Raw genomic sequence first — 10,972 nt, 5'->3', positions numbered from 1 at the left:
ATGGTATGCAACAATAGATATCGCCAACACGTTTTTCTCGATCCCTCTGGCAGCAGAGTGCAGGCCACAATTTGCTTTCACATGGAGGGGCATCCAGTACGCCTGGAGTCGACTGCCCCAGGGGTGGAAACAGTCCTCCCTTTTCTCATGGATTGATACAGACTGCACTGGAACAAGGTGAAGTTCCCAAACACCTGCAGTATATTGATGACATCATTGTGTGGGGCGACACAGCAGAAGGAGTGTTTGAGAAGCAGAGAAGAATAATCCAGATTCTCCTGAAAGCTGGTCTTGCTATAAAACGAAGTAAGGTCAAAGGGCCTGCACAGGAAATTCAGTTTGGAGGAATAAAATGGCAAGATGGGCGTCGTCATACCCCAATGCATGTGATCAATAAAATAACAGCTATGTCTCCACCAACAAACAAAAAGGAGACACAAGCTTTCTTAGGTGTTGTGGGTTTCTGGAGAATGCGTATTCCAGGCTATAGTCCGATCGTAAGCCCTCTCTATCGAGTGACCTGGAAGAAGGACTTTCAATGGGGCCCTGAGCAGCAGCAAGCCTTTGAACAAATTAAACAGGAGATAGTTTGTGCAGTAGCGCTTGGGCCAGTCCGGACAGGACAAGATGTGAAAAACGTGCTTTTCACCTCAGCCGGGGATAACGGCCCCACCTGGAGCCTCTGGCAGAAAGCGCCTGGAGAGACTTGAGGTCGACCTCAGGGGTTTTGGAGCCGGGGATATAGGGGATCGGAAGCCTGTTACACTCCAACTGAAAAAGATCTATTAGCAGCATATGAAGGAATTCGAGCTGCTCCAGAAGTAGTTGGCACTGAAGCGCAGCTCCTTTTGGCCCCTCGATTACCCGTGCAGGGCTGGATGTTCAAAGGCAGGGTCCCCTCTATGCATCATGCAACTGATGCTACGTGGAGTAAGTGAGTCGCACTGATAACGCAACGGGCTCACATGGGAAACCCTGACCGCCTGGGAATCCTGGAAATGATAGTGGACTGGCCAGAGGGCCGAAACTTCGGAGTGTCGCCAGAGGAGGTGACTCGTGCTGAAGAGGCCCCTCTGTATAACAAATTATCAGAGAATGAGAAGCAATATGGCCTGTTTACAGAAGGATCCTGTCGTCTTGCGGGAAAACATCGAAGGTGGAAAGCTACTGTGTGGAGTCCTACACAACAAGTCACAGAAACTGCTGAAGGACAAGGTGAATCGAGTCAGTTTGCAGAGCTGAAAGCCATTCAGCTGGCTTCAGATATTGCTGAACGAGAAAAATGGCCAGTCCTTTATCTCTGTACTGACTCGTGGATGGTGGCAAATGCTCTGTGGGAGCAGGTGGACCAGGCTGCTAGAATTGAAGTGGCTCAGGTGGATCTGGATTGGGAACATAAGGGTGAGCTATTTATAGCTTGATGGGCCCATGACACATGAGGACATCTTGGAGGACACGGAGGCCGTCTTGGGCTTAGCGACCATGATATGATAGAGTTTTCAATATTTAGCCAAGTAAGGAGGCGGGTGAGCAACACCGTTACCATGGACTTCCGGAGGGCAGACTTTGCCCTGTTCAGGACACTGGTCGGGAGGGTCCCTTGGGAGACGGTCCTGAAGGGCAAAGGGGCCCAGGAAGGATGGATGTTCTTCAAGAAGGAAATCTTGAAGGCGCAGGAGCAGGCAGTGCCCGTGTGCCGTAAGAAGAGCCGGCGGGGAAGACGGCCGGCCTGGCTCAACAAGGAGCTTATGCTGAGGCTTGGGGAAAAAAAGAGAACTTACCACCTCTGGAAAAAGGGGCAGGCAAGTGAAGAAGAGTACAAGGACCTCGTTAGGTCATGCAGGGAGGGAATTAGGAAGGCGAAAGCCCAGCTAGAGCTCAACCTGGCCACGGTCGTGAGGGACAACAAAAAAAGCTTCTATAAATACATTAACAGCAAAAAGAGGGCCAAGGAGGATCTCCATCCTCTACTGGATGCGGCGGGGAACCTTGTCACGAAGGATGAGGAAAAGGCTGAGGTACTTAATGCCTTCTTTGCCTCAGTCTTTAATAGCCACACCGGGTATCCTCAGGGTATCCGTCCCCCTGAGCTGGATGACAGGGATGGAGGGCAAAATAGGCTCCCCATGATCCAGGAGGAAGCAGTTAACGACCTGCTATGCCACCTGGACACTCATAAGTCTATGGGGCCTGATGGCATCCACCCAAGGGTGCTGAGGGAACTGGCGGAAGAGCTTGCCAAGCCGCTCTCCATCATTTATCAACAGTCCTGGTCAACGGGGGAGGTCCCGGATGACTGGAGGCTTGCCAACGTGACGCCCATCTACAAGAAGGGTCGGAAGGAGGATCCGGGGAACTACAGGCCTGTCAGCCTGACCTCGGTGCCGGGGAAGGTTATGGAGAGGCTCATCTTGAGGGCGCTCACGGGACACGTGCAGGTTACCCAAGGGATCAGGCCCAGCCAGCACGGGTTCATGAAAGGCAGGTCCTGCTTGACCAACCTGATCTCCTTCTATGACCAGGTGACCCGCCTAGTGGATGAGGGGAAGGCTGTTGATGTTGTCTACCTGGACTTCAGCAAAGCCTTTGACACTGTTCCCCACAGTATTCTCCTAGAGAAGCTGGCGGCCTGTGGTTTAGATAGGTACACTCTTCGCTGGGTAAAAAACTGGCTGGATGGCCGAGCCCAGAGGGTTGTGGTGAATGGGGTGAAATCCAGCTGGCGGCCGGTCACAAGCGGAGTCCCCCAGGGCTCGGTTTTGGGACCGGTCTTGTTTAATATCTTCATTGATGATCTGGATGAGGGGATAGAGTGCTCCCTCAGCAAGTTTGCAGATGACACCAAGTTGGGAGGGAGTGTTGATCTGCTTGAGGGTAGGAAGGCTCTGCAGAGGGATCTGGACAGGCTGGATCGATGGGCTGAGGCCAACCGGATGAAGTTCAATAAGGCCAAGTGCCGGGTTCTACACTTCGGCCACAACAACCCCAGGCAACGCTACAGGCTTGGGGATGAGTGGCTGGAAAGCTCCCCCGCAGAAAAGGACCTGGGGGTGTTGATCGACACCCGGCTGAATATGAGCCAGCAGTGTGCCCAGGTGGCCAAGAAGGCCAACGGCATCCTGGCTTGCATCAGAAATGGTGTGGCCAGCAGGAGCAGGGAGGTGATCATGCCTCTGTACTCGGCTCTGGTGAGGCCGCACCTCGAATACTGTGTTCAGTTTTGGGCCCCTCACTACAAGAAGGACATGGAGGTGCTGGAGCGTGTCCAGAGAAGGGCGACGAAGCTGGTGAGGGGTCTGGAACACAAGTCTTATGAGGAGCGGCTGAGCGAGCTGGGGTTGTTTAGCCTGGAGAAGAGGAGGCTGAGGGGAGACCTTATCGCTCTCTACAACTACCTGAAAGGGGGTTGCAGAGAGGTGGGTGTTGGTCTCTTCTCCCAAGTGACTAGTGACAGGACTAGAGGAAATGGCCTCAAGTTGCGACAGGGGAGGTTCAGGCTAGACATTAGGAAAAAGTTCTTCACTGAGAGAGTGGTGAAACACTGGAATAGGCTGCCCAGGGAGGTGGTAGAGTCACCCTCCCTGGAGGTATTCAAGGAGCGTGTGGATGTGGCATTGTGGGATGTAGCTTGATGGACATGGTGCTGTGTGGTGTTGGGTGGGTTGTGGCTTGTTATTGTTGTTGTGTGGCGTGGGTTTTGTGGTTGTGTTGTGTGGTTTTTTTTTTTTTTTTTTTTTTTCCCCCCCCCCCAGGTTGGACTCGATGATCTTACAGGTCTTTTCCAACCGTACTGATTCTGTGATTCTGTGACATTTAGGAAGGGATGCAACGTACAAATGGGCTCGTGATCGAGGGGTGGACGTCAACTATTGATGCCATTGCACAGGTTATCCATGAATCTCAAAGATGTGCCATAATCAAACAAGCTAAGTGGGTAAAGCCTTTTTGGTATAGAGGACGATGGCTGAAATATCACTACGGGGAAGCCTGGCAGATTGATTATATCACACTACCACGAACCCGCCACGGTAAGCAACGTGTGTTTACAATGGTGGAAGCAACTACTGGATGGTTGGAAACATACCCCATGAACCATGCCACTGCCCGGAACACTATCTTGGGCCTTGAAAAGCGAGTTTTATGGCGACACGGCACCCCTGAAAGAATTGAATCCGACAACAGGACTCATTTCCAAAACAATCTCATTAACACCTGGGCCAAGGAGCATGGCATGGACTGGGTGTATCACATCCCCTACCATGCACCAGCCTCCGGGAAAACTGAACAATACAATGCACTTTTAAAAACTACACTGAAAGCAAGGGGTGCTGGGACATTCAGGCACTGGGATACACATTTAGCAGAAGCCACTTGGCTAGTTAGGACTAGAGGCTCTGCCAGCTGACCTGGCCCTGCCCAATCAAAACCCCTGCGCACTGTGGAAGGAGAGAAGATCCCCGTAGTACATGTAAGGAACGAGCTGGGAAAAACAGTTTGGGTTATTCCTTCCTCAGGAAAGGGTAAACTTGTTCGCGGGGTTGTTTTTTGCTCAAGGACCTGGGTGCACTTGGTGGGTAATGCAGAAGGATGGGGGAGTCCTGTGCGTACCTCAAGGAGATTTAATTCTGGGTGAAACTAATCCATGATTTGAGTTACATGTTACAGGAATTACTATAGCAGGAACCACCTGAACCAATGGAGAACAAGCCTTACAAGAACCAATGCAAGTGCAGCAGTGACCTGACCTGAGCTGGCTGTGGTGCCCAATAACTCCATGCAATACAACACCTCTTCTGTCCTGAGTGACCGCCATAACAGATGGAGCCCAAAGTCATAGACTAAATGAACTCAATGGACATTTTGTGGACATTTGTGGATATTCATGGGCATTTTACAGACATTTCACAGGGTTGATCCATAGACTAAGGGAACGATATCTGTGTACTATATCAAAGGATGGGAAGGGTGATGGTAGGTAATGAGAACGTATTGGATAGTGTGCTACCTGAGTATGACATAAATGGTATGGAATAAGGGGTGGAGAAAATTAACTCCATCCCAACCAAAACCAGCACACGTACTCTGGCCACTCATTTCCCCCTGCATGTCAACGCTTCCAGGGCTTCCTTTTTCCCTCCCTTCCACCTTCAATTTGTGTCAACTTGGGGAACCAGAAGCCCACCAAGGTGGCAAGGAACTGGAACCAGAATGCAACTTTGCAGCAACTGCCCAGGTCCCTCATCCCCTACAGGTGTCCTGATCCCAGCACGAGGGCCAGGCACTCCAGGCTGTCCTCCAGAGGCTCTGAGTGGCAGAAGAGCAGGGAGCTGGGAGCTGAGGCACAGCACAGCTCCCCTCCGGGGCATCCTGAAAGGAGATGGGCATTATGGTTCTGCAGTATCCACACTTGAGGCAAGAGCTCTGAGTAACTTTTATGCTTTAGAGCTCCCAAAATATTATGTTGCGAAAATGCGTATAGCTATATCAATACACACACAAAAACACACACACTGAGCCATTGCGTTTACGTATTAGCGGACTGTGAATCGTGACCGCATGCTTTCACTGGAGCGTCTCCCTGAGGAGTCTCTCTGGGACACTGAACACCACTGCCCATGCAGATGAACTTTGTCACTGTGCTCTGATTACTTCTCTCCATCCGTCTAATGCTTCTTCCTCTACATCAGGAGATATTGACACTCCTTCTCCCTGGGAGAAATCACGCCAGGTCTGGTGGGCCAAGCTGTGGGCCCAATGCACACTGCACAATGCCTGGTGTCTGTTCCCAGCCCTAAGAGTCAGCGATGTCCTGGATCAAAGCAGGGCAAGTAGAAATGTCAGACAGTGCTTCCTACCCCATGTTTTGACAGAAGCCCAGAGGTTCATGGGCCACCGTGGCGGGGCTGGAGTTGGACTCAGGACACAAGGCTTCACTCGAGGCTCTGGGAGCCCTGGTAATTAGTGGCTACAGGCTAGTGATGGGCAGCCCGATTTCAGAGCTTGCTCTGGGTTGTGGATGAGAAGGAGATTTGGTTGAATCCCTGAAGCCCTTTTAAGCATCCCACAGATCTCTTCCAGTCCTCAAGCCTCCTCTGCCTTATGTCTTAGCACCTACAGGAGAAACAGACTACACGGATGCTCCTGATAGTGCCTCTCGGTGAGCAGCTTCCACCCTTGGACAATCCCAGCTTGTCCTTGCAGTCAGTCCCTTCACTGAGCACATCTTCTCATTGATGGTCAAGGTAGCTGGCCTCTGGTAGGTACCGAAGAGCCATGCCGCGTCCCTGTCACGTGTGCAGACTGAAATGGTCTCTGCAAGGGATGGGAAAGTAAGGTCACTCCATCACCTTCTTTTGCTTCTCCAGAAAGGGATCAGAGTGTTTTGTGTGAAGTTGCATCTTCTGGCCTGTCTGTAAAGATGTGCCAGCATTGTCTCAGAAATGTGTCAAACCCAGAAGGGACAGATTTCCATCCAGCCCATGCCAGGCTGGTCCCCCCAAAGACAAAGCGACAGCTGTGGGTCCTTCACTTGACAACATGGTAAATTCATTTCACGTTTTCACAAATGAACTAATTGCTCCAGAAGGATGCTCGGCTTAGTGAGTGTCTCACCATAGCTTAGCTCCCTTGGGCAAAGACATTGGCAGCTCTCACCCAGCGTTCTCTCCTCTTCCCAATCACACTTGATGAACTTTCCACCCATGGTCTTCATTATAGCTAACAGGCACCTTGGGCAAATGAAGTAGGCAATTAAGAAACCAATGCACCCAGGAATTACCTGCCACACATACAATGAAGTGCAATGGGAGTCAGCCATTTTATGGCAATGGTCAGTTCCAGCAAACCAGAAATGTTGCTCAGATGTCTGCCAGGTCCTCTCTGCTCTCGTCTGCTACACGCACCTGAGCCCAGGCATGGTCAGACCGTCATCTGGGGTAAATGGGTTCTGTCAGTCAGCAAGAGGGGCTGGTTTTGTCCTTCTGACAGCAAGAGAAGTAGTAGATTTAACCCACCACAGCTTTGTTCCTTCACTCTTGTCTGGGCAGCTGATTCCTTTTGGTCATGTACTGGGTCATGGCAAAGGAGAACAAAACACCTGTAACTGATCTCATTCCCCTGGGCTTCCCAGACCTCCCAAGGTGGTCACATGGCCCCAGGCCCCATTATCTTCTCCATGTATCTTCTAACCCTGGTGGAGAATGGCCTGCTCATTGTCACTGTGCAGAGCAATCAACACCTGCAGACCTTGCTGCATTTCTTCTTCCTCATCAGGTTTCCTTCGTGGACATGTGCTACACCACCACTGTTGTGTCAAAAATGATGACGACTTTCCTTGTCACCAGGAAAACCATTTGTGTTGCCGGCTGGCAGGCACAGTCTTTTTTCCCATTCTTCTTGGCTATCACTGAGTTCATGATCCTCTCAGTGATGTCCTTTAATCGTGATGGCACCATATGCAAACTGCTCCATTACACCACTCTCATGAAAAAGAAAATCTGCTTCCTGCAAGCCCTGGTAGCGTGGACATTGGGTTTGTGGCCATCTTCACCCGGGTGGCTCTACTGCTGACTGGCCGTTCTGCATCAAGAAAGCCACCACCAGGATCCAAGGCCTCTGCTTCGGCCTCTGCTGATCCCGATCCAGCACCCGCCGCCACTCCCGTGTACGTGACAAAGATGACCAAAGGGCTAGAGAACCTGTCCTATGAGGAAAGACTGAAGGAGTTAGGTCTTTTCTCCCTGGAGAACAGAAGGCTCAGGAGGCACCTCGTCACAGCGTTCAAGTACTTAAAGGGCGGCTACAAAGAGGACGGAGGCTCTCTCATTACAAGGAGCCGCAGGAGAAGACAAGGGCCAACAGGTACAAGTTGCATGGGAAGAAGTTTCCGCCTGTCATGAGAAATACTGTTTTTACAGTAAGAACAGTCATTCACTGGAACAACCTCCCCAGGGATGTGGTACAGTCCCCATTGCTGGAGGTTTTCAAGATGCGATTGGACAAGGTGGTAGATAATCTCATCCAGGCTCCCTTTCCCATGAAAGATTGGACCAAATGATCTTTCGAGGTTGTGATGGGTTGACCTTGGCTGGCTGCCAGGTGACCATCAAGCCATTCTATCACTTCCCCCTCCTCAACTGGAAAAGGGGAAAAAATAGGATGAAAGGCTCATGGGCCAAAATGAGGACAGGGAGATGTCTTGGGCAAAACAAAGTCAACTTCCCCCCAGCCTTCCCTTCTTCCTGCGCTCAACTTCACTCCCGACTTTTCTACCTCCTCCCCTCGAGTGGTGCAGGGGGATGGGGAAAGGGGGTTGAGGTCAGTTCATTGCACGTAGCCTCCGCCACTCTCTCCTCCTCACGCTGCTCACCTCCTCCACTGTGGAGTCCCACCCATGGGAGACAGTTCTCCTCCAAAGTGGGTCCTTCCCACAGGCTGCAGTTCTTCACAGCTCCCCATGGGGTCACAGCTTCCTTCACGGTACATCCACCTGCTCCGGGCTGAGGTCCTGCATGGGCTGCAGGGGCACAACTTGCATCACCTGGGCCTTCACCATGGGCTGCAGGGCAATCTCCGGTCTGGTGGCTGGAGCACCTCCTCCCCTTCCTTCTTCAATGACCATAGTTGTTTCTCTCACATATTCTCACTCCTCTCTCCCGGTTGCTCTTGCATAGCAGTTTTTATGTCTTCTTAGCTATGTTATCACAGAGGCGCTAGCAACGTCACTGATTGCCTCAGCTTTGGCCAGCAGCGGGTCCGTCTTGGAGCTGGCTGGCACCGGCTATATCTGCCATGAGGACAGCTTCCGGCATCTTCTCACAGAAACCACTCCTGCAGACCTCTCCGCTAACAAAAACCTTCCCACGTAAACCTAATAAAACCTTCCGACCTGGACTATTCTATGATTCTATCATCCTCTCAGTGATGGCCTTCAACCGTGATGTTGCCATATGCAAGTCGCTCCACCGCACCACTGTCATGACGAACAAAATCTGCATTCTCAAAGACTGTATTTCAGTCAAGACTACCGTATTTTCAGAGAAAATGGGATGCTGCATGGCTAATATCCTCTTCATTTCTTAGCCTTGTTCACCTGAAGAAACATCCCCTGCAGGCAGCAAATAACAAAGACTGCAGGGCTGGGAAGAACCTGGCCTGCATGTGACGAGCAGTGGTGGTGTGAGCAGAGCTGAGGCTGGCCCTGCCTCAGAGCACGTGGGGAGTCCATTGAGTACCCTGAGTGTGGCTGATACCAATCCTAACTTGTGAATTGCCCCAGCCCTGCATTTCTGGAGAGCAGCTGGGCCCTGCCAGGTGCTGAAGGACTGTATGAGGTACCTATCTCATCTGCCCGTGCCCATTGGTGCTGGTCATGGACACTAGACCAGGTAATGGAGGGGAGGGGAAGGTGGAGATGAGGCTGTGTGCTGTCCCCAAGCATTATTGTCTCCCCATCCCCACTCCTGCCACCCTTTGGAGCCATCCTCTCACTGATGGTTATTGGCTGTGGAGTAGCCAGGGAGGTCTTCCTCAGCTCCAAGAGAAAGGGCACAAAACAAAATCCACTGCAGGGAGTCCCAGCAACCATGTCCTCCATTTTTTTCCCCTAGGCAGACTGGAGGAGTTGCCTCAGAAGGAAAGAACACTCGGAGGCCCAGGCCTGGATGCAGCACGACTTTAATGAGTCTAAAGAAGAAAAGGAGGTGGCCCACAGGGAGCATCAGGGGCAGCCACTAAGATGCGGTGGAGCTCCTGCAGGGTGTCCATCTGCCTGCCCTGCAGGGGGTGGGAGGCCAACAGGTCCCTGCTAGGCTGGCGTTGGGAGGTGGAGACAGGAAAGGTAAGGAAGAGAGAGAAGAGAGTAGAAGAAAAAAACAATGGCCTGAAGCTCTAAATACAAAGCCCCACAGCTCTATCTTCTGTCCAGCACCATATTCTGAGGTCTTGGAGGTTCTTGCCCGAGGACGTTGCCAGCCGCTTTAGCAGGGTTGACATCTGTTGCCACAGTAGCAGCTGGTGATGCAGGAGAGGTCACAGCACCCGGAGTTGATGGGGACTCCGTCACAGCTGAGGATGCTGCCAACAGCAGCAGACGTGGAGGATCCCACAACAGTGTTCTGCGGGAAGGAGCTGAGGATGGGGCCGGGCAAGGTCACGACCACGAGAGGGGGCTCGATGACGACGGTGGAGTTCTGGCACTGCCTGACACAGGGCTCATTGCAGCTGTTGGCCAGCGGGGTTGGGCAGCAGGGCTGGCAGGGCTGGCAGGGCTGGCAGGGCTGGCATTTGTCGGAGCAGGACATGTCTCGGGGCTGGCAGTGCACGTGGGAGAGAGGGCAGAGAGGGAAACAGAAAACAGGGACACATGGGAAGCAGCACTGCACCCAACCACAGGGGAGCTAAGGCACCTCCTGGCCCAGCATACGCTGCCCAGCTCAAAGCCCAGGAGCCACCTCAACTAAGTCCCAGCCCCTCTCTGCCCCTCTCTCCCCTGCCCTCTCCCATGAGAAGCAGCTCCCAGCCCTGGGCTAGGACAGCCCGTATCAGCCAAGACAGACATTGAGGAAAGATCTGATCTTGAAAGAGGAGGACAAGAGGCTTCACACTCACCTGATTCCCAAGGAGAAGGAGGCGAGAGAAGTGGATGAGAGAGCAGAGAGTTAGGCTGCCTTTTATAGTAGTCCTGCACTGCCTCAGGCCCAGAGGCGCCCTCTGCGGAAGTAATAATTTTCTGACAAGCTCATGCCAAATGCAAAACATCCCAGCTAATGGTATGGGCTGTGTTCTGGTTTCCTGCACTGCTGCCTTTTCATTTCCTGGCTTGTGCCACATGCTTTCCCATATGTAGGCTTCTGTAAGTGCTGGAATGAGAGTCCCAAGGATTTCCGGGGCAGAAACAGGTCAGCACAGGCAGAAGTCTCTGCTCAAGTGCTGGTGGCATCCCATGCAGGCAGGTGATGGGCACTGGGTCATT

The 10,972-nt window shown here is 52.2% G+C and overlaps 1 pseudogene; it reads right to left on the bottom strand.

Annotated features, from left to right (window-relative positions):
- Positions 1-9,977: 9,977 nt before the first annotated feature.
- LOC132321283 (feather keratin Cos1-1/Cos1-3/Cos2-1-like) lies at positions 9,978-10,742 on the bottom strand (annotated as a pseudogene).
- Between the last annotated feature and the right edge of the window lie 230 nt (positions 10,743-10,972).

Source organism: Gavia stellata, unplaced genomic scaffold (assembly GCF_030936135.1).
Source record: "Gavia stellata isolate bGavSte3 unplaced genomic scaffold, bGavSte3.hap2 HAP2_SCAFFOLD_107, whole genome shotgun sequence".
Taxonomy (NCBI): domain Eukaryota; kingdom Metazoa; phylum Chordata; class Aves; order Gaviiformes; family Gaviidae; genus Gavia; species Gavia stellata.
The sequence above is the reverse complement of the archived record's forward strand: the minus strand, read 5'-3'. Positions and strand labels throughout refer to the sequence as shown.